The sequence below is a fragment of the Pseudochaenichthys georgianus genome, chromosome 23 (genome assembly GCF_902827115.2).
Source record: "Pseudochaenichthys georgianus chromosome 23, fPseGeo1.2, whole genome shotgun sequence".
In the NCBI taxonomy this organism is placed as follows: domain Eukaryota; kingdom Metazoa; phylum Chordata; class Actinopteri; order Perciformes; family Channichthyidae; genus Pseudochaenichthys; species Pseudochaenichthys georgianus.
This window is the reverse complement of record NC_047525.1, coordinates 4,301,836-4,329,499: the sequence shown is the minus strand read 5'-3', so window position 1 is coordinate 4,329,499 and position 27,664 is coordinate 4,301,836. Positions and strand designations below refer to the sequence as shown.

The 27,664-nt window shown below is 41.6% G+C and overlaps 1 long non-coding RNA gene and 1 pseudogene across 1 annotated transcript; one reads left to right on the top strand and one right to left on the bottom strand.

The window, feature by feature from the left end:
• Positions 1-754: 754 nt before the first annotated feature.
• On the bottom strand, positions 755-18,135 carry LOC117439370 (caskin-2-like; annotated as a pseudogene).
• Positions 18,136-26,492: 8,357 nt separating this feature from the next.
• LOC139432935 (uncharacterized) lies at positions 26,493-27,425 on the top strand. The gene is made up of 2 exons (XR_011642508.1): positions 26,493-26,594; positions 27,108-27,425. It is a non-coding gene; the product is annotated as an uncharacterized lncRNA (long non-coding RNA).
• The last annotated feature ends 239 nt before the right edge of the window (positions 27,426-27,664 follow it).

Sequence of the window (27,664 nt, the reverse complement as noted above, 5' to 3'; positions counted from 1 at the left end):
TTTTGCACTATTCACCTTTGAAACAGTAAATTGATCATGAATCAATATTTTTTTTATAAACAAATGGCATCACCCAGGATGAGAAGGCGGGGGGGTTTAAGCAAATTGTCCTTTAAATGATTTCCAGGATGATGCACAATTCATTGGAAATATTAATTCAAATGAAAAAATACAACAGACTTGAACAACTTTCATTTTTATAATGCATAGTTTAAATGTACTATAATAGATCAATTTATTAATTTATTATATTTTAACATAAAAGTCTTTAATAATTCTGTGTTAGTGTTCAGTCACTTCGAAACGAACATATTCCGACACACGTCACTGCCTCTGAAATGTTTAAAAGCATCTCCATTGTGTGAGAGAGAAGAGCTGTAAACACCTGTCAAATCAACTCAAATACGCTACTATAAATACCACATAACTATATTTGCCTTATGTATAAACAATAACATATTTACAACACAGTTGTGCTAATATATGAGAACGATTGAAACAGTGAAATTATACGAACTGTATTTGTTAATACAAAAATAAAGACATAAATATACTCTATCTGACACAGTGATACATTTACAGGCCAACTCAATGGACTCTCATTCCCGTCCTAGAGTGATGACGCCCTGCTGCTCCGGATTGTTGCATCATCAGCTGGGTCCTGAGGCAAAGGGCTCACGTTGAAAAACTGGGCAATAATGAGGAACAGTTGTGCAGGAAATCCTCAAAATGTGCACTTCTATAAAAGTATCTGTTATTTAATCAAAGGATCATCTGTCTGATATCTGTTGCTCTCTGGGAAACTGGGGGGGGGGGGGGGGCACTCTAACATGGCGTCCAGCTGGTCAGCCAGGTCATCCAACATGTTGCTGATGTCGTCCAGAATGTTTCCTGCTGCCTTCACTGAGCTGCCGCCGCTGTGGGACACAGGACTGCTCCAGAGCTGCTGGAAACAAGTCATGTGATGATGATACGCTCATTTCTAAAATGAATGTTCCTCAGGGTGCGAACTGGAGGGGAGCAGGGGGAGCTATAGCTCCCCTAGTGGTGACATGAGCTCCCCTGGGAACATGGTTTGTGAAATTTGGGGGGAGCTCTCTAAAATACTGATATGATGACCAAATAAATTCCATTTTGGGCATGTTTTTTTTTTCAAAGGTGTAAAATAAGTGAAATAAAATTATATTTAGAGTTTATGATTCATGAAAAAAGTGTCGCCTGCTTGCACGCTGCCCGCAGCTCCACCCACTACCCACTCACAAGCTCGTTTAGTTAGCGCTGCATGTTTACCAGGCATTGTTGCTGCTGCTGACATGTCGAAAAGAAAAAAACAACGTACCTTGGGCAATTTCTTTAAAAAGACGGCCAAACAACCTGATCAAGAAGACCAACCGAATGTAGCTGGTGGTAGCATATCGTACTGCTGCTACAACAGAACCGAGAGAGGAGGGAGCTAAGGTCAGTGCTAGTGCTAACTTGACAGCTAACGTTAACTTGGGGGCTGAGAGACACAAGAAGACGAGCCGTTGTGTAGTGTGTGTGTGGCGTCGCGTCTCTCCAGGCAGTGAGAGGGTTGTGTTGTGCTATAGCTGTGTTATTAATATTAATATTGTTCATGGTTGGTGCCGCTGGCTGCTCTTATCGCGTGTGTTCGGCTCTGTGTAGGCTACAGCCATAATAGGCTATAGCCCATGTGAAACAATGTAGCCTGTTTTTGAGTCATTTTAAATTGATTTCATTAAACAGTCAAACGTTACATTGGTGGTCCGTGGATTATTTATTATCAAGTTGACTGAAGTTTGCGTAGCCCATACATGCTCGGGAAATCTGTTGACATGAACATGATCCATCGGGACGTTTCATGTAAATGTAGACCTGTGTCACCAACCTGTGTGCAACAGATTTTCTCTTTATAATAGGCCTATGTCTGTGCTGTTGCTATTAATGCACGGATCAGCATTTACCCACCCCCCCCCGCAAAAAATAATAATAATCCCGGCTCCCCTGGAGACCGTGGTATAGTTCGCACACTGATGTTCCTTATGATACAATGATAAAAGGATACGTGTTTTTTCCAAATACCTTTCTCAGTTCACTTGCTAGCTAGCTTAATAACCACACGGTATTTGACACATTTTGAAATAGATGGACAAATCATGTCTGAAAAGGTAAGTTCCTATCTGAATTTGATGCCTTAACTGTTCAAATGACTACATTTTTCTTTAGCATACTCATATTTATTCATATTATTCATATTGTCATTAACGGTCTACATTATATTCATATTTATTTGGTGGATAGTGTCTGTATATACTCTATATTTTTATACCTGATCTTTAGTGTATTACATTTCTATACTGCTGTTTATAATGGTTATACCTACTTATAATGTTGTATAATATATACATTTTATTTTTTTATGCCTGAATAACCACTTTCTGCTTGTTTAGATGCTAACTGCATTTTGTATAGTACTTGTATAAAATGTAAAATATATAGCATATAACGCAAATATTTTTATTTTACAATTACTTCCTGTTAATTTTCATAAACTTCTGTTATTTCTCATAGAAGGTTTCCACCTTGCAGTTTCCCAGGAGATTGTGTAACCCTGATTAGTATCAATTACCTGTCCACATCGCCCCTCTTGTTCTCCACCACCTTGAGAGCTTCCTCCAGGGACGTGCTGGTCTGCTCCAGCCTCTGCTGAGCCAGAACCTCCTGGGGGGCTGGACGCAGCGCTCTGGGCCCTGGTGAGGTTCAGTCCTGAGAGACAAGCTATAATCCGGTATTTAACATTATTACACGGTTTAGTTGAATACTCGATTCTGATTGGTCAATTCAGAACACGTGACACGTTGTTAATCCAGTAGTACAGACCGCTCTCAAGGATGTATTGACTGTTGTTAAGGACGCTCACATCTGCAGAAAAACGTCCGGTTGATTTAACTGTAGCCTATACAGTTTGGTCGAAACATGGTCAAACTGTTTGCTTGGCTTTAGTTTTCCGTTGTCTACCGTCTGAGAGCAACATGGAGGATTTTAATATTAATATATTTGGTGAGCACAGTAATTTGAATGAATGGTTAGTGGCTGATGAGTCCCCAGTGAAGAAAAGAAAAAGACAAGAGGGACAAGAAAACAGCGGAGAAGTAACGGGGCAGAAACCCTCAACACGGAGCTGCGGTCCTTTGTATGCAACGGTCCAGACATAGACATCAAACGGCAACACATATTCAGTTGCCAGTTACTTTGGCATTAGGGCAGGGATATAGATACTTTCCAAGGTTTTACATAATTAATTGTGCTATTTTAAAACAAGCAACGATGATTTCCAAATCTGTAATCAAAACGCTATCGAAGCAGTTCCTGCCGTTGCTACGTAGTTCAAACGGTAACAACGGACTATTTTTCTTAGCGGATGCATGTCAATTTAAATCAATAACACTATTTTTTAAATCAATAATACTATTTTTTAAATCTATAAAAGCATTTCAATTAATATTGGGAGTCATGTTGTTACTTTGTTGAGAATGTGGCCATGTAATAAGCCACATTCTGATCAAGATCCCTCCGCTTCGCATTGGGCTCCTGATCAGCCTGTCGGGGTCCTGGCTGCAGCTCTCTGGAGACTCCCAGGTCTGGGGCAATGTGCAAATGGGTGTGTGTGTGTAGCTTCGGGGAGACGGTGTGGACCTGAACGCTGGTCAGTTTAGGAATTGCTGTTGGTGCACCAGCTCGTCCTGTGGAGAATGTTTTCTGGGGGGGTGCTGGTCTGCTGTTTGGGGGGGGGGGGAGGACTGGAAGGTTTAGAGGACACTGGAGGCTTGGGGCCTTTTCCAATAGAGCCCTCTCTCTGGAACACATCCCCCGGCCCCTGAGCTGGATCCTTGCTCAGCACCCTGACATCGCTGTGGCCTCTGTTGGGGGGGGGCACCCTGACATCGCTGTAGTCTCTGGGTCGGTGTCGTCTCTTCACCGTGTCGGACTCTTTCAGGTTGAACTCTGGGAGCTCCAGGGTGTGGGGGGTCGGAGTCTTGACTTCAGCATCAGCGGGGGGGGGGCCACAGCTCCCCGGGCCCGCTGCTTCATGGTGTGGTTTCCTTATTCAGCCAATGGGAGATGCCCCCCACTGTGGTTTGGAGACGCAACGCCCCGAGACACTCTCTCACTCTTCCTAGGGGGGGGCGCGTCGTCCTCTTCGTCTGGCTCTCCGTCAGACAGAGCGTGGCGGGTCAGGCTCTGGGCGCGTTTCTTGTGAGGGCCGCCCTTCGGACCTTCGTCAGCCGGGTCCCGGGCAGGCCGTGGGGCCAGCAGAGGGACGGCTCCAGGCAGTGGCATGGAGAGCAGCCAGGGGGCCCCACTGACCCCCCCCGCCTTGGCGTGGAGGTAACTGAAGGCCGCCTGCGTGGGGGCAGGCTGCGGGGATGGAGAAGAGGGGGAGGAGGGCTGGAGGTGTTTGGTCTTGGGGGGTGGGGGCGGGTAGGCAACGTGGGGCATCTTGCAGGGAGTAATGGGAGGGATAAGGGGGGCAATGGGGACACTGTTGGGGGTGGCAGAGCGACAGCGCTCCAACATCTCTGAGGGTCTGTATCTGCTCCTGACTCCAGGACTGCTCCACCCACGCCCCTCCTCCCCCCCCCCCCCACTCTCCTCTGAGTGCATGGCGGTCCCTGCATTCCAGGGGTTTCGAGAACATCCTGAGTTTGAGTTCCCGGAACCTCTGGACCACGTGCTGATGCTCTCCTGACTGACATACATGGCTGCTGCAGAGCCCACCCTGATGCTGAACGCCTCTGCAGACCCCCCCAGCGCCCTGCCCATCATGGCGCTTTGCAGCTCGGCGCTCAGCTTGCTGTCCTGGAAGGAGAGCAGGGTCCTGGGGAGGCGAGGGGAGGGGCAGCAGTCGTCAGAAGGAGTGTGAGTGTTGAAGGATAAAGATAAGGAAAAAGTAACTGTGAATATAAGATATAGTAAATCCTGTTATAGGAAACATTGAGCTGTCTGAGTGGAAAAATAACGTGTTAAAGTTTACTGCTGTTAAAGTTTACTGCTGGCCGGCTACATCCTGTTATCTTCAAGGACGAGATGTGGGGCCCTGATCCTCACCAGACGCAACTGTCTTGTGAGAAAACCAGTTAAAACAGGTAATTAGAAAAAGGGAGTATGGCCCTGGCCTGACCTTAGCTAAAACTGTGTGTTGCTGGGCAGAAAAGGCAGACTGCAGCACAGAGAGCACCAAAGGTGGGGGCTTCACAGCAAACACTATAAAGAACAAGATATATTCAGAATTCGGCACTCACTTCAACTGGGATCTCACACTGACGAGCCTGTCACGGTGGGAACTCAAGAAGGAGTCCAAAGCGCTTTGTGGTATAGTACGGATTGATATATCTTTGTTGAACTGTGTAATAAAGTGCTTATTTGAAGAAACAATTCATTGGAGTGCAAAGTCTAGTTTTTGTACAGCTAACAGAGAATAGTGTCTAGGACACAATTCCTTTTCCCTCAGAACTAAGAAAGGTCATCGGCAGATCCGGACGGCGACCCCGCTCTGGCCATATCCAAACGATCTGCGCGGAGGACGGACCTGGTCCGGTAGACTCCAACAGGTTGGTGACCCCGACGTGATGGTCTAGAGCGGGAAGTCCGGACACCGATGACTTTCTGAGAGGACACCAAAAAACATTGAGTTTACGGCTTTTACAAGAAACCATCTCACACAATCAAAAACCCGGGCAATTCAGAATCAAGGTAAGCATCTGCCTGTTACAACAAATAGATGTGTTTGAAATACCACTAAATGTTAGGATTGTGTGAAAATGGCAGAAATAATTGTCTCAGCTAAAAAGTAAAGATAAAATGTAAATAAAATGGTGTGCACTGAATAGATCAACAAGGGTATAAACAAATCTGTGATGAGAAGCGGGTGGAACCCGTAATTTATGAGGATCCGCCGCGGTCCAACGGGAAGGTGTCAAACTTGTCAAACAAGTAGCCAATAGTAAGGTGTCAAACAAGTAGCCAACAGTAAGGTGTCAAACTTGTCAAACAAGTAGCCAACAGTAAGGTGTCAAACTTGTCAAACAAGTAGCCAACAGTAAGGTGTCAAACTTGTCAAACAAGTAGCCAATAGTAAGGTGTAAAACTGGTCGCCGTATCAGTAGCTAATATATCTGTGTACAATGTTTGCTGTTTGTTGATTGTTCTGTCTGTTGGTTGTCATTGTTGATTCGTAAAGACCTTGTTTTATGTTGGTAAATGTTTTGGTATACCAATAGTTTGTTGTTAGTTGTTGAAAGAAGCCCCCCTTCTCTTGAAAAGGCTGAGAGCTCCAGCCGGAGCCGGGGTGTCAGTATTTGTCTGTGAAAGAATCTCCCCCCACTTTCGGATTCTGTAGAAGAATACTCTTTGTTTCAATCAGAAAAAGAGCAAGCTATTCATCACAATTGTATTTTTAGGTTATGAATAAAACAAAAAGTAGTAGCCTAAGTGATAAACAGGAGGGTTTTTGAACGCTTGTCAGTCAGAAGGAATATATTAATGTTTATATAACAGGGGAAGCTCATTTGTGGTCAGCTGCCCTCTGTTCTTCAATATTCTGTGTTGCTCCACGGACATTCAAATAAATAAGAATAAGGACATTAAGAGTAACGACAAGATTTGTCCAGTGTATTAATAAATACAAGTGAACACATATTAACCTAGTCAGATAAATAGATACGAAGTCATTCTTGTTTCAAGGAAGCCCCCCCTCCTCATGGAATGCCTGTTCAAGCCGGGGTGTCTGTGAGAGTACCCACACCCCCCTCCTTCTTTTTTCTCTCTCTCTTCTTAAAATGCATGAAGAAAGAGCATTGAATTTAAAACAAGTGTGTGAATAATCGAGTGGTCTGAAGAAGGAGGGAATAACATTGAAGATTAATAGATCAATGTGTCGTAGATATTTGAAAGAAACATTGCATTGTGAATTTCGTGGTATTTGTTATTTACTGAGAAGTTTACTTATATTTCGAAGGCATTTATTGCATACAGTAACGTTGAGGGAAAGTAATAATACTGTTTGCTGAGTATATGAAGCAGGTTAAAGTTTGATTCAAATTGAACATAATAGTGGATTATTCCACCTAGTGTTTTTATAATATCATTAGTAGACATTAATTGTGTTTGTAAGTTTATGAAGAAAGAGTAGAAAGTAAACGGGAGGTTGTTATGAGTTTGTCAGTCAGAATGAATCTGTTAAATGGTTACGCATGACAGAGGTGTTGCACAAACACACCGGTGATTGATGAGAGGAAACTTGAGCCGGCAGCTGCAGGGCACAGGGAGGAAAGAGAAAGACAAGTAGATGTTTTGAAGAGTTCAGAGAGAGTAAAACTTGTTTCTAAATAATGTCATATTGTTTTGTGAGTAAACATAAAATAAAAATATATTTACTAGATATAACAACAACAGGCTTAACTAGGTTGACAGAAAACTGCTATTAACCAGTTTCAGCAGCTACTGTCATATCTGTGTTCTAAAGAGAACATATGTTGCATTTACAATTCATATTAAGGAAGTCCACAATTGATACCATTAAAGACCTTTTGTGGTTTCAAATTAAAGAAGATTTTAAAGATGAAGTAAGCAGGACTTCAACTAGACAAAAGAGATTTTACAATGTGGTTTTACTACTTTTAATGGAGTAAATAATCCGGGTAGACTACTGCCATTGATTTGTTTTAACATTCACATGTTTCAGCATTCCTGACCATATAGACACTCAGCCGTTTTATTTTGTAACCCTTTGGGGGAGAGATTTAAATTGAGTTTATCTCCAGTTGCTGATTTATTGTGATTACACTGGAAAGTTGTGCGCCACCTTTGGGTTGTACTCTGAATCAGTGTGTTGGTGAAGAGTTGCTCACTACAGAAACAGAAGAACTGTGCAAAGAACGCATCTGAGGAGGGTTTGACATTTTGCGTGTACCTCGTTGCCAAGGCAACAGTGGTGGGAAGAGGAACAGCAGTTTTGGGGGATTCCTGCTGTGCAGAGGACAAGTGTGTCTGCTGAATGTAGCACATTGATCCAGAGGTGCCTTCCCCCTCAGGACATCCCAGTGCAAGAGTTTCATTGATCCTATTGACTACAGCTGCAGAGGACAACGCATTACTGACTGTTCACAATGTGACAAGATCTTGAGACAGGCTGGTCTCAGACGGTTCAGACTCTGAGGAAAATATGCGATGATTTGACAGCATAACTGTGCAAGAGTTTTCCAGAGGGTGGTGTACAACAATAACATTAGTGTTTGAGAGGGGAGGCTGATTGTTTAAACGATGGTCTGGAATGCTGAAAAGATTAAAGTTTAATATTCTTGGTTGACAAACAAGACATCTGATTATTAGGTCACACATAATAATTTAGACATATAAACTAACTATGAGTAAAGGGATTAATGGATTTCATATCCTAGGGAGGGTTAGTTAGGTTGCAAATACTTCGCAGGGTATTTGCTAATGTATTTTGAAGAACAAATAACAAGGACACAAGTCCAATTTTGTTTTGTTTTTAGATTAAATTGTCCGTTACCAAAACTGTTCACCTTGTGTCTAGATTTGGACTTTGAGGGTAAGGGAGTATTTAGGCTTATTTTTATACATCTGACATTTTAAAATATGTTGGCTGTTCACCAGATAGACATTGGTTAAGAACTTTTCTGAAGATTGAATATTTGTTCCATTTCTACATATTCCTATTTAAAAAGTAATTTTAGAGTAAAGAGGGCTGATGCTGAAATGGGAAATAATGTGGGGCCTTCAATCACCCAGTAAGGGTGCATATTATTGACGACCAATAGGGAGGAGGGGTCACTCGACCCACCCTGCAGTGGTTTTTAAATCTTACTTGCAGCTTCACAGGAAGCACACGGCACCAGATTATGAGTTTAGAGGACTAGCGGCACCACCTCCTAATGGACATTCATTTAGTTAGTAATTAACCGACATTTAGAGATGTTAAAAAGTAAAAACATACCTACCATGAGGGATGATTCCTAAGTTCAGCTACAAACCATTGATGAAATTACTTCTGTTTTTAGGTCCTTGATAAGGGAAGGAGTGATTGTTACATGTTCAGGACACCCAGGGTTCCACGCACTGTTAAAGAGGGTAACATTGTTCTTTAAGTGCACCAGAATTGAAGATAAATTAATAGAATGAGTTATGGAATACATAGCAGAGTTTTACAGATCCTGATAATGTTTTGACACAAGATAATAGTGATGTACACAAGTTTCTGAATTACATCTATTAGACGTGTTGATATTGATTAGGTGTAAATGAACTGCAGTAGTAGTACAATAAGGAAGTGACATTTTTTGGCTAACACTTTTCAGGGAATTTGGGAAAACAGAGATATCTTGAACATTATAGTTGTAATTGTGAACTAATAAATGATGGCGCTCCATATATACAGATTTCTATAGACGGAGGATGCTGGCCTGTGCTGGAACATCTCTGCAGGGCACGACACATGGCCAAAAAGACTGAGACCAACTGACCTTTGACCCTGACAGACAGGGTAACTTGGGAAGGCACTGTCAATGACTGACTCTGAGGTGTACCTGACCAAAACCTGACTTTACAACCTGACAGTGTGAGTGAGTGTATGTTTGCATCTGATCAGTGCAACTGCATGATTTAAAACGATGACTAATCAAGCATGTTTTGGACTAACACATTATTTCTGTGTGATAATAATGTGTGAAATGAGAGGTTTCCTAACATTGCACAAAAGGGGAAACCGTTTCTAACCTACTTGATATTTCACTCCCACAGGAGGTGGCGGTTTGCAGAATGTGAAACTCAAACTATGACATTTGAATATTCTGTTTCTTTTAGGACTGAAAGATGGAGAGAAACACTTACTGGAGTGTTTACTGTGGGAAATGATGGATGTACATTTGGGAAAAATGTTTGGTATTGTCTTATAATCCATTATGACCTGAAGGTTTTCTTCCCATACAGGTTTTTGTTTACACATGAGAAAATGTGTAAAAAAGGGGGGAGTGTAAACTTTACGATGTACATTTTTCATTTAGGGACTGAAAGGAACCTGCTGCCCAACTCCATTGTTCAATCTGATCATTGATTGACAGTTTTAGAATTGACCTGCTCCATATTTGGGGATAACACACTGTTTGATGAATGTTGACATGTCTCTAATATTGATTGAGTTATAGCAGGTAACACAGATAAAGAATCAGTGGCCAAGGGGCTACCAGAGAGATGGACTTAAGAAGCTGACCTGTGAGTAATGTGTCAACTAATGTGTCAACAGGTATTAAAGTAACTAAGGTTTGAAATGTAGAAAGGACATATTTACAGTTAAAGTTAAAACATAGTAATGTAATGAGATAGAATGTAATTTGGACAACATCATGTAACTAGCCTGGTAAAGAAGTAAAAGCCATAGACTTTATTGTTGAGGTCATTATGGGGATATACATTTAATCTAAATACATAATAGAAAGACATTTGAGGACAGTTTGTTGGAATTCTGTATTCATTTTTTCAGCAGGATAATATCTAAGCACTGACGGGTAGAAGCAGTATCACCAGGAAGCCATTCACTTTGTTAGTATTGTGATTTTGGTTGTTTTTGAATCCATAAGATTAGTGTGTTTCTTTACCAGAAACATTAGCAGTTCAAATCATATTTAGATTTTTAATGGGATCTCAGGGATTTCATTTAAAAATAAATACAGATGCTTGTCAGAAATTCAGAGCTATTGAAATATGTTATTTAGTTTACCTAAAGATGTTGGGGTTCTTATTTAGTGGGCACAGTCCAAGTATTAAGATTCTGAAGCTGCACAATTAATTTAGAAAACCTGTGCACAGACGTCTGTTGTTTTAAGACACCCCACCAACAGGCTCCAAGTGGCCACGCACTGGTGGGTCAAACAGCCGAGGGCCCCAGAGCCCGGAGCGTAGGCTTGAGGGATTTGTATCAGATTTCTCCACACAGGTTGCTGACGCCGAAAGGGGGACCCGAGACGCAGGAGGCTGACTGTCAACCCCAGGCTCTCCGGCCCCGACCGAGTGACCCAGAGGACATCCCATGCCGTCCGCCTACAAGGAAAGGAGGACACGTGGTACCACTGGAGCAGGTGTGTGGAAGCACCAGCACCTACCAGGACCCTCGCTGACACCATCCAGGACCTAGGCCAACTGAACATCAGGCAAACAACCGAAGCCCCCCAACCCCCAAGTGTGGACATCGACTCAACTTCCGAGGAGGAGGAGACAACAGGAGAACCAACGGCAGCCCAGGAGATAACAGCCGGCGAGGAGGCACAACAAGGGACCGCTCCCCCAAAGTAGGCGGTACACCACACGCATCACATACACACACCACACAAGAGACACTCACCTACACTGATACACCAAAGAACTTTTACAAGAAAAACGAAGATGAAGAAGAACTCAGGACCTAACCAACACCTCTATTGCTTGGCCTTAACACTTTGTTTTTTCATCATTGTTGGAATAATCATTATCATAGTGGGTGAAAGGGGGAGGCAAATCATTGACCAAAGTAATAATCCAAATTCCCCACAAAATGAAACTACACAAGATATCAATGGCCGTGTTTGCAGCAATTTTGACCTTGTGCGGGTGCTGCTGCATCCCATGTATCCGCTCAATGGTGGACAAAATAATTAGTACCGCCATAGCACCTTCTACTCCCCTGGGCCAACAACTCGCCTTGCTATCCTTAGAAAACAACCCAGACATTGAGGAAGGCGAAGAAGAAGCAGCAGCAATGGACACTTTCCCGACAGCACCACCAGTACCACCGTATGGCAGAATGTGGGAAAGAGAGACAGAAGCCTAAAACAGCTGACATAAATGTACATAAACAATAGCGTTGTTTTGTTGCCCCAATCATTAGAATGGGGCAAAAGGGGGATTGAAGGATAAAGATAAGGAAAAAGTAACTGTGAATATAAGATATAGTAAATCCTGTTATAGGAAACATTGAGCTGTCTGAGTGGAAAAATAACGTGTTAAAGTTTACTGCTGTTAAAGTTTACTGCTGGCCGGCTACATCCTGTTATCTTCAAGGACGAGATGTGGGGCCCTGATCCTCACCAGACGCAACTGTCTTGTGAGAAAACCAGTTAAAACAGGTAATTAGAAAAAGGGAGTATGGCCCTGGCCTGACCTTAGCTAAAACTGTGTGTTGCTGGGCAGAAAAGGCAGACTGCAGCACAGAGAGCACCAAAGGTGGGGGCTTCACAGCAAACACTATAAAGAACAAGATATATTCAGAATTCGGCACTCACTTCAACTGGGATCTCACACTGACGAGCCTGTCACGGTGGGAACTCAAGAAGGAGTCCAAAGCGCTTTGTGGTATAGTACGGATTGATATATCTTTGTTGAACTTTGTAATAAAGTGCTTATTTGAAGAAACAATTCATTGGAGTGCAAAGTCTAGTTTTTGTACAGCTAACAGAGAATAGTGTCTAGGACACAATTACTTTTCCCTCAGAACTAAGAAAGGTCATCGGCAGATCCGGACGGCGACCCCGCTCTGGCCATATCCAAACGATCTGCGCGGAGGACGGACCTGGTCCGGTAGACTCCAACAGTGTGCAGAGTGTGTGTTGGTGTGTGTTCGATGGCCACCAGCTCCAGGGCTGCGGGGGGCTTGCGCTGGAGGGTCCCGCCTCCAGCTCTGTCGGCATGGTTATGAGAACGCTGCAGGTCACATAGTCTCTTCACCGCTAACATCAGCTTCTTCTGGTGGCCTGAAACAGAGAGAGAGATCTACCTGAACACACACGCACGCGTGCACACACACACACACACACACACACACACACACACACACACACACACACACACACACACACACACACACACACACACACACACACACACACACACACACACAGGGGCCTCTCCTCAGACACACTGCACTGTGAGGAGCTGTATTGACCTTCACACAGTGTCTCAGTGGATTGAAGGTGTAAGCAGCGCAGCACCAGAGCATCTAGCAGTGGCTGTTTTTCATAGCACACTTTAAGAACCCAAGAACAGGAAACAACCAATAAAAGCCGGCACATTTCTGTCCTTCATTCCATAACTATGGCTCTATGGTTAATACGGAGGAGCATTTCAGTGCAGGGCCACGCAGAGCTGACACACCTGTCCAGTGTTTCCTGTTTTCATGTTGTTTGCTAAAATGCCACATGGTCATATATATCCTTTGCTCTCGTGTTATCAAGTGCCGGTATCCGACACACACTAACACACAAAAACTCACACACATAGGTACACACACACGGTCCATCTCATCGTTCGGGGTTACTCAGACTATTGTGTTTTAACGTTTGAACCATTGTTTTCTATGTTGGTCACAGGATTGGCCCTAGAGTCGACGCACCACATTACTAAAGCGAGACCTTACATTGACTCTTCACACAGGCATACGATGGCTGCTGGACCCCCACCACTAATGCCTGGCACCCCCACTACGCTGTGCTGTGAGTTTTCACAGTGTGAGTTGATCCATGTAAATGTATCCAGCTGCTAGTGCTGCCACCCCATAACAGTGGTCTTCAATGAATCACCACCAACATGGATAAGTTTACGTTAGCAGATAAAATAGCCTGTTAATTGAATGCTTTGATTTAACATCCCACTTGTGTGGAGGTTATGCAGGCGATGATTTAAAGCAGTCTTTACTGAAGTACTGTGTTCACTGCTAAAAAATATACAAAATAGATGAATGTTTACGTTATATATTCAAAGTAGAGTGGGAATGTATCAAGTGAATAGCCGCTTTCACACCGCAGGACTTGCGGTACTTTAGTATATAAAGCCCATCCGCTGTATGAGGCGTTTGTTTACTTTCCGACCTCAGACATGATGGAGTTCATAAGGGTAATTTACAAATAAAATACCCCATTATAACAACGGACTTTATCTTTATGTATTTATTATATATTGCCCCCTCAGGCTGATTTTGGAAAAGGACATCAACCCTTGTTTGGTGTTTTTCCCTTATTTATCTAAAACAAATGACATGATAAATTACTTGTGTTTATGTGTGTAAGACTTGTGTTTCTGATAAATTCAACCACCGACACCTGTCTGCTCTCACATTCTTGTATTCTGCACATTTGGGGTGGGACACAATAAATAAAGCTTCGCCAGTTTGATTGTTTTATTGCACAGTCGAGACATAACAATAACGGCATCATGCTGTTCCAGGTGTGTCGTATGCATGTACATTGAAGTTAAATAACAGTGTGAAATGTAAAATAAAGTGTAAGTAGTTTCAAAACAATGTAACAGTGGCAATATATATAGCAGCAGACACGCCTTAGTGCAAGTTAGGTGTCAGTATTAAAAAACAGTGGCAATATATATATATAATAACAATAGAAAATCGTTACCACTCTTATTATTGTGGTCTTTAATTTTTTTATAGTCCTGCCTGAGTTTCTTTATTTTTACCCGGCATCCGTGTGCACTGTGCACGATTCCCAGCTCAAGTAGCGAACATCGCTCAAAACATTTGGAGTTGGGAACTGCTTTCTGTAGAAGCTGCTGCATCCCGTCCTTGGAGTAAATTGCCAGAAGCGCCGACACTTCCTCATCATTCCACCGCTCCGGTGTTGTAGTACGTGTGGTCATAACTGCTTTAAAGTACAAAAAAACCACTCGCTCAGGTGTGGATGTGGTTTTGTAGCGAGGAAAAAAATGGCTGCCTAACAAAACAAATTCAGAGTCTAACGGGGCGTGGTTTGCAATTCGCCCAGCCAATAGAAATAGAATAGAAATTGGCACTCTTTTGTTACCAGGTTCGTACCACCTCTCTAGCAGGCACTAAAAAGTACCAAAAGAGTTCCCGGCACTGAGTAGTCCCGGCGGTGTGAACGCGACATTATTGGTACTAACGGAACTAAAGTACCAGGGAAAGTCCTGCGGTGTGAACGCGGCTATTGTTGGAGTCTGAAGCCCACCATGTGTCAAGTCTGTGTGGAGGCACAGTTTAGCCTCCTGCTAGCATTAATGGACGCACACAGATTTGAGGAGAGGTGAATCCACTGAGACCACAAGCAAGGGATCATAGTCTGCTACTGAGCAAAATCAAATGCTATGGCTTTGGTTCTGTTGCTATGTGTTGGACGGAGAGCTACCTGACTAGGAGAAGGCAGCGAGTCTTTTTCAATGGGAGCTTTTCTGAAAGTAAGGTGTTGCAGTGTGGGGTCCCACAGGGGAGTTCGCTTGGGCCTTTGTTGTATTCTATATTCACAAATGACCTTCCTTACGTATTAAATAAGTCCAGTGTAATAATGTATCCTGATGATTCCACAATGTACAGCACAGCATCAACATGCAGTGAGTTAGTAAACGAGACTAAGTTGCTTGCCATTGTTCTTGATTCTGGTTTAAGGTGGACAAAGCAAATAGACAGTATCGTAACTAAAATGGGAAGGAGCATAGCTGTGGTGAGAACATTTACAAAGTATGTAACACCAACCACTTTGAAACAAGTCATTCAGTCTCTGGTTTTGTCATCTTGAGTACTGTCCGGTCATATGGTCATCAGCAGCAAAAACACATACAGAAATTACAAATAGCTCAAAACAAGGCTGCCAGACTAGCTCTCCACTGTTCAACGCGCACTCATATTGGAGTTATGCATAGAAACCTATCTTGAATTCCGGTTGAGAAACGTCTGCAATCTCGTGTTATCACTTTTCAATTTGTTTTCCCAATTTAGCAAAAAAACACTTTTTATGATCAAATAGTTTACACATGAGACGAACACGACCATAAGACTAGACAAGCTACAGCAGGCCATCTACCGGCACCTAAACCCAGGACGAATCTTCTGAAATCTTCTGTGTCTTATAGAGCTATAATGGAACTCATTGCCAAACTACCTCGCTGACAGAGTCCAGAGCCTCTTTCAAGAAGAGATTGAAGGGCCATCTACTAATGACCATGTACCCTGTGAGCTGGGAACCCTCATTGAATTTGATTGCATACTTTGTACTGGTGGGTGTCTTGTGCATTCATCCTTGGCTGAGATTGATATTGAGAGTGGATGAAATTGTTGATGATGTTGGAGATTGTTGATGATATTGGTGATGTTGTTGATGTTGTTAATGATGTCAGGACTTATGTCCTGAATGTTGCTGTATTACTGTTGTATTATTGTTGTATTGTTTTAAGTGTCGGACCCCAGGAAGAGTAGCTTTTGTCAAGAGCAAAAGCTAATGGGGATCCTTAATAAACAAAAACATTTCAGAAAACTCACCCAGATTGGTGATGCCTATCTCATGCAGGTCCTCCCACGTGATGTATTTGACGATAGAGATGGAGTCATAGCCGTTTTCACACAGCCTCCTCTGGTACTGAGGCAGTCCGATCACACTCAGCCCCTCACCCAGCTCCGACTGTGAGCACCAGACACGAAACAGAGACAGAAGTCAGAACCATCCTGGACGTGGTGCTTTACTGATTCTAAGATTTAGCTTGTGACCATGATGTTTCCTCACAGGAGTGTAGTCAGGGAGCCACTCAGGGAGGCTCAGCCGGCCGATCTCCAGGGAGATCTTCTTCCTGTGGCCAGGTTTGGTCACTCCGATGGCTGTCAGGTCTTGGAGAACAAAATAAAATGAATACACAAGTTTCATCACACAATGATGCTGGTTAATTCATATAAAAGCCACATTTTGTAGTGAATCACTGGCTGTTGATAAACAGTAACACATTATGACAGTATGCATATCTATATGCAGTGGTGGAAGGTAACACATTACATGTACTCAAGTGTTGTACTTGAGTACCTTTTTTTATTTTTAATATTTTCATGTATTGCTACTTTATAATAATAATAATAATAATGCATTTTATTTATGGGCGTCTGTCAAAGCTCTCAAGAACACCTTACAAAGCATAATCAAAAACAAGCAACAAAGAAGGTCAAACAGTAATTCGAGACTTAAAAAACAAAGACTTAAAAACAACAATCAGTTTAGAGGAATTATGAAATAGAATACACCAGTTTAAAAAGGTGGGTTTTCAGGCAGGATTTGAAGGTTGAGAGTGAGTCCATATTGCGGATGTCTTGTGAGAGAAAGTTCCAGAGACGGGGGGAAGAGTGGCTGAAGGCTCTTGACCCCATGGTGGTCAGTCGGGCAGAAGGTACAGTGAGTACCAAAGTTTTCTGATGAATAAAAGTCCGAAATAAAGTTTCCAGTTCGATTCAGTACATTTATTTCCTTTTCACTGGTTTCCATTTAACTTGCTTCTTTCTATCATTCACCATACTCAATATTACGGTTCACACAATACCTTTTGCAAATATTGTGTGTGTGTGTGTGTGTGTGTGTGTGTGTGTGTGTGTGTGTGTGTGTGTGTGTGTGTGTGTGTGTGTGTGTGTGTGTGTGTGTGTGTGTGTGTGTGTGTGTGTGTGTGTGTGTGTGTGTGTGTGTGTGTGTGTGTGTGTGTGTGTGTGTGTGTGGAGTAACGGCAGCAGTTTTGAAAGCAGAGGGGACGGTTCCATGGGACAGCGAGGAGTTGAAAAGGTTAGCAAGATAGGGGCAGAGGACGGGGAGGCAGGACTTCAGGAGAGGAGTGGATAGAGGGTCAAGGGAGCAGGTTGTGGGATTTGAGGAACCGATCAGATGGAGTATTTCAAGTGGGGTAACCAGGTTGAACTGGGAGAGGCGGCGCTGGGGAGGAGGAGTCAGGAAGTCAAGGGAGATGGGGGGAGAAATGGTAGCAGTGGAGGTTGGGGGAGATGCTTGTATGTCAGATGGAGCTGAGAAGGAGTGGTTAATGGCGTTAAAGCCAATAGAATCGAAGGAAAATCTCCCCGCACACATGTTAAAAAAAAAGATGGCATCTTCGCGTACACAGTTTTGCTCCAGAGTGACGCTGTCTCTAGGTCTGACATCTCAAAACCGAAAAGCAGATTTATTACTCATGGATTATCAGAAATCATTCAAAGTGACACAGACACATTGGATTAACCTATGGATTAACTTCAGCATCGTTTTTATCGTTTTAATGCCATTGAAGATCACTTTTGACAAGACTACCACACAGGTGAGCCATTTTGCCGTTTTTAGCTAACTAGCTCCATATGTTTTGTGTTCTTGTCATTATCTCAGAGAATTTGTATAATTGAGTGATAATGAGGGTACCCATCAATTCTGTGTCCCCTCACAATATGAAACGATGGGTTGAGATGTGCAGCAAAGATAAATAATAAGGTTTTGTGAGTGAATTTCGGTGCAGTCATCTGTTAACCTTTTTTCGCTCGTTGCTAATTCAGAGGCTCAGCGTTAGCATTGTGGGGTTTTTTTTGAAAAAAAAATTAAAATGATCAGTTAGATGAGTTTCTTTCCGTTACATGGATATAAAACATTCATAGTTTATTAAATGAACATGCCCTCAGACACTGTTTTCTGCAAGATATTGCAGGAGGCCCCCGGAACCGGGGTCTCTCGGGCTTAACAGGTTAAATAACTCATTATACCCTACTGTCCTACTAGGGCATTGCGTTCCAAGAATGCAGGGTTGTTGGTTGTTCCTAGAGTCTCTAAAAGTCCAATGGGAGCCAGAGCCTTTTCTTATCAAGCTCCACATTTGTGGAATCAGCTTCCAGTTTGTGTTCGGGCGGCAGACACCCTATCCGTTTTTAAGAGTGCGCTTAAGACCTTCCTTTTTGATAAAGCTTATAGTTAGGGCTGATTAGATTCAGCCCCTAGTTTTGCTGATATAGGCTTAGTTTGTCGGGGGACATCTTCCTTCTTCCTTCTCTCTGTCTGTACCTGTGTACTCTCATGTTCCGATTAACCCAGCTTCCCCAAATTTCTTTCTTTTTGGTGTCTATCTACGGCGGGATCCGGAGTCATGGATGATCCTGTTGCTGTGGTCCTGAATCCTGGATCGCGAGCCCTGGATCTTGAGTCGTGGCTGTGGTCCTGGATCATAAGTCATGGATGGATATCCTCGTGGATTCATCTTCCTATTATACACACATGCATTTCCAAACATTTGGACTACCTATGATGCAAATGTATTATCTTTTCAATTTACACACGGCATCTATTGCACGTCTGTCCGTCCTGGGAGAGGGATCCCTCCTCTGTTGCTCTCCCTGAGGTTTCTCCCATTTTTCCCTTTAAACTGTGGGTTTTCTCCGGAATTTTTTCCTTGTACGATGTGAGGGTCTAAGGATAGAGGGTGTCATATTGTCATACTGATATTCTGTACAAACTGTGAAGTCCACTGAGACAAATGTAACATTTGTGATATTGGGCTATATAAATAAACATTGATTGATTGATTGATTGATTGATTGATTGATTGATTGATTGATTGATTGATTGATTGATTGATTGATTAGATAACTTTAACAAGATATGCCTGTGTGCTTAGTACCAGGTTGTTATCATACCAGCAATGGGTCTTGCTCGTTCTTTCGCTTCCCGTCTGATGAAAGGACCAGGAGTGACTGGATCAAGTTAGCTACCTAGCTTGTAGCAAGCACGTTAGTTAGCATTACAGCCTTAGCCTTGTCATTTTTATTAGCCTTAACATGAAGTAACATTAAGTAACCCAAAATGTTAAACAATAAGAGTAGTAGTCATATTTTGTGAACCCTTTGTACTGTCACACCGGTGTGATCGTTCTAAAATACACCGTTTAAGCACGGATGCCCCCTCCCCCGGGGGCAGACATGCTAACGCTAACGCTATATTAGCATTGGCGATCTTTTCTACTTCATGCTATCTACACAAATGGTTAACATTGAACATTAAAAAGATCAGGCAGTTCAGGGAGAATCAAAGGAAGGCAGGCAGGCAGCTTTGCATGACATTCTTCTGGACGTGTTTCATTGTGGTGATCGTGAGGGTGGTCAATCCCTTTTTTGGCAAGACAGTAGTGACGGCCATCTTGGTGACGTGTGCTGTTGTACGAGACCAGAGATGTAGTTCATTGAGCGGTTTCACACAATAAAAGTCTTACTTCACAGTTTTACGGCAAAACATATTTTTTTTACTTGCAAAATTATCTTTTAAATTGACAAACATCATATGTGTGATTCGTGGCACAATTCAAACGGGATCGAAAGATAACTTTTCTCTCGCCATTGACTTCAATACATAATATTCCCGAAATAAGGTCACATGGAGCTCCACCGGAAAGGGAGGGACTTCGCCTCTCAATATATCACGCAGTCTGTCTTCTGGTTTCCTCTTTTGAATGACAAATACACACTACCGCCGCCTGCTGGTAAGGAGAGTTATTGCCACTCACGCATGCGCAGTGCGTACGTGCTACTTGGCCGTCGGCTGAAGTCTTTGCGGTGTGTTCCAGTGCGACTTTTTGGCCACGACGCAGGAGACGTGAGGCGACACAACAGTCGGGTCCGTCGGGGCGTGTTCTTTGGTGTCAGTTTGGTGTGTCAGGGCCAGCAACATGCAGTGGTGGAAAGTAACTAAGTCAATTTACTCAAGTATTGTATCATTTAGAGCAGGGGTGTCAAACTCAATTTCATTGCGGGCCACATTAGCATTATGGTTGCATTCAAAGGGCCGGTTGTAACTTTAAGACTATATAAAAATACATATATAAGTATATAATATATATTCAATAATGTATTATATAACATTATTGGCTCTGCATTGGATTATTATCAGTTCTGGTAAAACTACGTCTGAAAGCAGAAGTCTAGGGCAAATGATTCAAAGCAAATATTCAACAATTACACCAATTGTATTTTATATTATATTCTTTGCAAGCTCTTGCGGGCCACCATTTTTGACAATTTTGGTTACTACACTGAACAAAAATATAAACGCAACACTTTTGTTTTTGCTCCCATTTTTTATGAGATGAACTCAAAGATCTAAAACATTTTCTATATACACAAAATAACCATTTCTCTCAAATATTGTTAAAAAATCTGTGATAGTGAGCACTTCTCCTTTGCCGAGATAATCCATCCCACCTCACAGGTGTGGCATATCAAGATGCTGATTAGACAGCATGATTATTGCACAGGTGTGCCTTAGAATGGCCACAATAAAAGGCCACTCTGAAACGTGCATTTTTGCTTTATTGGGGGGGTCCGAAAACCAGGCAGTATCTGGTGTGAGGGGTAGGGGTAGGGTTAGGGGTAGGGGTAGGGTTAGGGTTAGGGTAATGTTGTGAATCGAGTGGCCTGTGTTCGTCGTCCATTACATACGCTTTCCCATACCATAACCCCACCACCACCATGGGCCACTCGATTCACAACATTACCCTAACCCTAACCCTACCCCTCACACCAGATACTGCCTGGTTTTCGGACACCTGTCTGCGCTGTGTGAGCAGTGAGTCTGAAGCACTGCTGGAGGATATGAGCGGTCAACACACTCTCACTCCCTAAACGTCCAGGAGCGACGCTTGGTCAGGGACCCTGTGGCGTGCAGTTGGGATGCACCAAGGCTCCTTCAGCTTCATAAACGGACGCAGAGAGCTTTCAACTGATTGCAATGTATTCCCATCGGCGGCGGTATTTGACGCTCATGGAAGCACCAAACCCATTTATGTCGACAGCTCTTAAAGGCAATGAGAGCGTCCATTCTCATTGGATAACGGAGAATTGTACACCCGGAAGTAAGTATTCCCCTTACTATCGATTGATTTGACAGTGATATCTGCACTACTCATCAACTGAAAAACACCAGATTATCCTTGTTAATTACACAATATTGATTGGTTTAAATTGTGTGCAATGCTTTTGTGTTTTTCGCCTTCAATTCTGAGAAACAACTTGTTTTCTCTGAAATGTGGAGCGCCAAAGAGACTGCACAACCCACAATCCCCAGCTATTGTTGTGACGACCATAGATATATATATAAACACTAGATGACTCACCCGCGCTGCTGGCCAATGGAGACCGACGTTGCCACTTGGCCGCCATCTCGCTACAGGCAGTGCTCTCATTCATAACATTATGGTTTACTATTTAAATAACCATAGCTTGCTCAATTTTCAACCAATTTTCAAACAGTTTGTTTTTTTATAAACATCAAAGATGTAATTATGATACTGCATAATTACATGCATAATCATGCATAATCATGGACTTTCATATGAAAATAACATTAATCAGATAAAGCAATAGCTATACACACACACACAAGGTATTTATATTAAATATTTGCCGGTGTATATATTTCCATTTATTTTATTATATTGTTAATATTTAAAATAAATTATAAATAAATTATAAAATTAAAATACATTTATATTTTATATATAAAAATCGGTCTCATGTTACCACTCTGAAAGCCAAGAGTTGTTAATTTAGCAATGCCTTAGCTTGAAGAACAGGGACACAACTAATGACAATAGCATATGTTGCTATATTATTTAGATAATCACACCTTTATCAGAAGAACCAAACCAACATAAAATGTGCTCACAGACAGGCCAGTTCTGTCTAATTTATCACAATTATTTTTGACATGAGATCTTCATATCATCCTTGTTTTGTATTTAGTTTCTTGATTTGTAAACAAATCCAGAACCTTTGAAATATGTTATTGAAAAAAGACCAAGAATAATATAAACTGTACCATGTGTCCTTTTGGTTTGTCTTGTCTCACCCCGGCTGATATATCACAAAATCCACTGTTTAAATTGTTCCCTATATTGCCCCTATGCCCCTGTAAGGTGTCCTTGGTTGTTATGAAAGGCGGCCCCCCCAACATAAATGTATTATTATTATTAAGTAGAACAACTTGGTGTGGTGTGGAGGGGATGTAGGAAGCAGGAACAGGTGGGGAGAGATGGGGCTTCAAGGTTCAAGGTTATTTGTTTTAAATGTGTCTTGGAGATAAGGACCAGCTGCACACAATAAAATACAGTATAACACAAAACCAATAAGACACACGGTGACACATGGCACACCAACAATCAATCATCGTCCAGCCTCAGCTTTGGTATTCTTTCACAACCATGTTATGGGTTTATTAGACTGAGCAAACATAAACATGTGGTGATCCCACGGGTTCTTGTTTGCAGACAGCGGCGATTGGAGCATCCGTAGGCTGCACAAAAGTCCGGCATAGTCAGGTACTCAGGTACTTCTGTAAACACAAAGCCAGCAAATTCCTGTATCATAATGCAAGATGTTTTTAACCAGCCAAACCACTTGGAAGAAATCATGTGTAACTTAAGTTATGTTGAAAAGAAAGAGCAGTTCTACCTCTCCCACTGGTGTAAAGTTGCTGGGTCAACTTTGTAATACTAGGTCTCACTCACAGCTTCTTGTTATTAGCCAGCTAATAAATACAACCACATACACAAAGAAAAGCTGCAATTGCAACATGTCCAAGCATCCTGTATCATAGCCATGCTAATAATGTTTATAATAAACCAAACCGTTTGTAAATCAGTCAAGATTTCTGCGAGTTAAGAGTATTTTTGTGCAGATCACTCACCTTACAACAGCTACTATAATGCGAATCAGAGTAACTGTTGACTGTAGCAAGATGGCGGCCGGTCAGCTACGCTGGAAAATCTCCCATGAGCCATCTAGTGTTTATATATATCTATGGTGACAACGCCTGTCCGCTTTGCGACAAACCTTGTGATAAGTCAACAAGCTCTGTGATTGGATGAAACATAAATTCATACAACAAAAGTTCAACCCTGTCTCCTAAAAATTACGTTCCCACAGAACTAAACTGCATTCTCAATTACGTTTAGCTAGAAACGTATTTTCTCCCACGTTACGTTTGTTATTAACGTATCTTAAATACGTTTATTTTCTACATATCTTTGCCATTTATTGTCTTGCTTATAATAATGATAATAGTCATTTATAAATATCATTTTAGAGAACACATTTGAAATCTAGAATCAGGCTCGATATATGGTTGAATTAAAATCAGTAGGCGAGGCTGTAATTTTGCCAGCTGTTACTCTCATGAGCGAGGCAGAAAATAATATTTTTAACATGCCAAAAAGCTGCTGTGTCGTTTATTGCACCTCAAACATTACAACCAATCCAGAGTTACGTGTTTCTGTACTTCCTCTAAGAAGAAAGGACAGTAACAGAAGATCTCTGTGGCTTCAGGCTTGATCGCCGTTCAAATGACCATGTTCGTTTCCCCAAAAGTGGGCGGGGCTGTAAAGTGACGTAGATTTTACTCTCATCTATTGTTCAAAACGATTCGATTTATTCTAACGTAAATTACATGCCAGTGTTTTATCTTTTTATGACTTATATTTTTATACTTTATTTGCTATGAGTTATATCTGAAGCACATTATGTTTCTGAAGATGTGTAGTCAATTCCACCCTTCAATGTAGCATAAATGTGAACTCTCATTACAGGAACAATACCGGAAACAGACGTAGGAAAGATCCTCAGATCACTGATTGGATGTTTTAGCCGCAATGTACGTTTTTAAAGATATTACTGATTTTCTTTGAATATAAGAATGTAAATACTGAGTTGAGAGAATAGTCAGGGGATTTGGGTGATGGGAGACATCTATGGAATCACAATTTCAATAGCTTACCATTAAATGACGGATATACCTTTCTGTCTGTGATGTTTTACAAATCAGATATTAATGTGTAGAAGTAAAACATGAGAAATAGTACAGCAATATCCTGTACAAACATGAATAAAACTACTTATCTTCAGATGTTATACATACATAAGTGTCCTACACTAATAATACAAAGTTATTATTAGTATGCTGTGTGCACCTTGTGTGCACCACCTAGTGGTTAAAGCACGTTATTTAATTATTTTGGTTGAATAATGTTATTTTTGTTGAATAATGTTATTTGATGAAAAAAATATTAAGAGTACATACTTTCATAGGTGGAAAGTAGAAGGTCAATGATAGAAATATAGAATATATAAAAAAAGAAGATACTGTAAGTGATCTCTACAATAAAACAGTTTAGTGCAGGATGTACAAAGATATTAATAGGAGGATGTGCAAAACAGACAAACTAATTAACCTTTATTAACACATTAAAGAATACTTTAGGTTAAGGTCTTCTTTCAAATAAGAAAAAAGCTTTGGGGGTATCTATCTACCAGTGGCGACTGGTCATTAGGGGCAGGTGGGGCACAGCCCCACCTAGTGTCAGCAGAAAGTATTAAAAATAATGATTACAACAAAATGCAAAAAATAAATTAAAAAATATATAAAATATATTTTAAGATCATGTTTAATCATCTGATTCGTCTGTACATTGCTGTTTTAGTATGTGTTCTTCTAATTAGTGTCTACAGTGTGTGCCTATTGAGCTGTTTAGAGCCATGTGGGACAAAACCTGATCCTGCCCCTCCCTCTGACTGTCTAAGTGAACGGTGACTGCAAAAACTACACTGCGCATGCTCAGAGTATTTTCCTATTTAATGTGTGTGGCAAAGAATAATGACCATAGGGGCAAAGTGCTGCCATCCCCACCATACGTCATCTCACATCCTTCAGAGCTGATTGGCTGTAAGTACGTGTGCTGCGAAAAGTGTGGTGTGTGAAGAGGAGGAGAGAGAGCTGCATGAGGCGTCCTAAAACCAGGAAGTAAGCTGCGCATGGCTTCCCTCGACCTAAAAGCAACGAGATTTCTCCATAGGATTTTAGAAAATAGCTCAAAATAAGATCTGTGGGAAACGTAGCTGTTAGATAAATGTACGTTTTGTTCAGCCGGATAATATCCACATGTCTACCCTACTTTTATCATTTTCGAATCAAACATCTATTGATTAGATTAGATTTATGATACACTACAAGAAGATAAGGAGGACTTTTACAAAAAAGTAATAGAGATTTTTGTCCAGAGGGATAGGCAAATGGACTTCATCTTCAAGTCAAGGTAAGACTGCAATTTTATTGAAAATGGAATCTTACTAAGAGAGAACAATTCAATATTTAAATGATAAAATTACATTTTTTTGGGTATCCTTCTGTTGAACTGTCTGTTTAAAAGTAATTGAAGCATCAGACAAAAAAAGCTTTTGAAAATAATATTATATTTTTAAACCTGAAGAGTCAGTGCCAGTGCCTCACCAGCCATGAACCTCTCTGCAGAAGCTTATATATAGACATCTGAGTTTTTTGTGCCCCACCACTTTTGTACATATAGAAACGCCACTGCTATCTACAGATAAATATTAAGCCTGACAAAGTACTTAACGTCTAATATATTGCTTTCCTGCAATGTTAACTATGTTGAAGCACTTATTTTAACTGATATTATACCATAGCCTGTATATATAAATGGACGTAGGGTCCGTGACGTCACCCATAGAAATCTGCAGAGTTGCCGTGAAGCCCTTAGTAGGCGGAGTCGGCCACTAACGGCTCGACAGTGACGTTAGAGTTCAACTCCCGCCTGTTCCAGCCTGCTCCAAATAAGGGCAAAGAGGCGGAGCCGAGGCGGGACCTGCTGCCACCGAGCTGGAAGTTCCAGAGCTAGCTGAAGCTACCAAGCTAAGCTAACATGCTCCCCATCTGCACACTGCCGTCGCATTTTACGTTTCTAAGGTAAGCGGACATAAAACTATTCAGCAAAACTATAAATAATAATCTAAGTTATTGAGTTTTTAGCATAATACTTCAGAATCTTAAAACCCCTTAATGTTTGTATGCAATTGTGCTAAATTCAACACTGGAATCAAGCAAATATTAATATGTTTGCATGACATTAGTTATTTGTATTTTGATATCACTTAATTATACGTTTAAGTCAAGCTAAGGTACATGTGATGGTAGCTAGTTAGTGCTCTTACCTGTGAGGCCTCCTCCAAACAGCATAATAACCAGACTGTATCATTAAAACTAAGTACCATTTCTAGATCCTTGACTTTAGACAAACAATTCAAAAGACAACATGTATTTAAAGACCAATCTTTATTTGAATGTGCCTCTTAACCTGATATATTAGTTATACAGTAATAGTATTGACAATCTAAAAAAACTGAGCAACTCAACAGTCAACTTTATGTTTCTTATTGTCTAAAGCATTTATTATTTTCATTTTCCCCCTCTCATATTCAGTGTGGACGGATTGAGACAGCATGGTGTCCAGAGGGCTGCAGAGACTTCAGGGAGAAACCTCCGTGTGATGGACGTCCCGTCTGTTGGTGTGGAGAGGACTGAGGGTCTTTCCTCAGCGAGGAGGACCAGGGCTGATGGAGGAGCCCATGCTGGGCACAGCTCATACCAACTGCACAGGCCTAGTCTGTCACGTTATTTGACTAAATGTGTTTACTTATAAATGTAATAGGTTTACACCTTCTGTCCATATGTGCTTTTTATTTAAAACATTTGATTAACTTTTGGTTCACATTTCAATAAATTGTATTTGTATTTGCATTCCTTTTGTCCATTATTCTTACTGAACATGTTAGATTACACATTCACATCTGACTGAAGATTGGCCCCATTTATTTGTGATGTTGCAAACTCTGCGGTACAAGGCACAAGCAATGTGAAGCTCATAAAGTGAGGCAAATAGAAATAATCAGCTGATGGAGTGTCTCATAACATCAGCTTTTAATGTTCCTCTTGGATGTTCTTCTGGACCCTCAGAGAAGGAGAAGATGTCGTGTCTT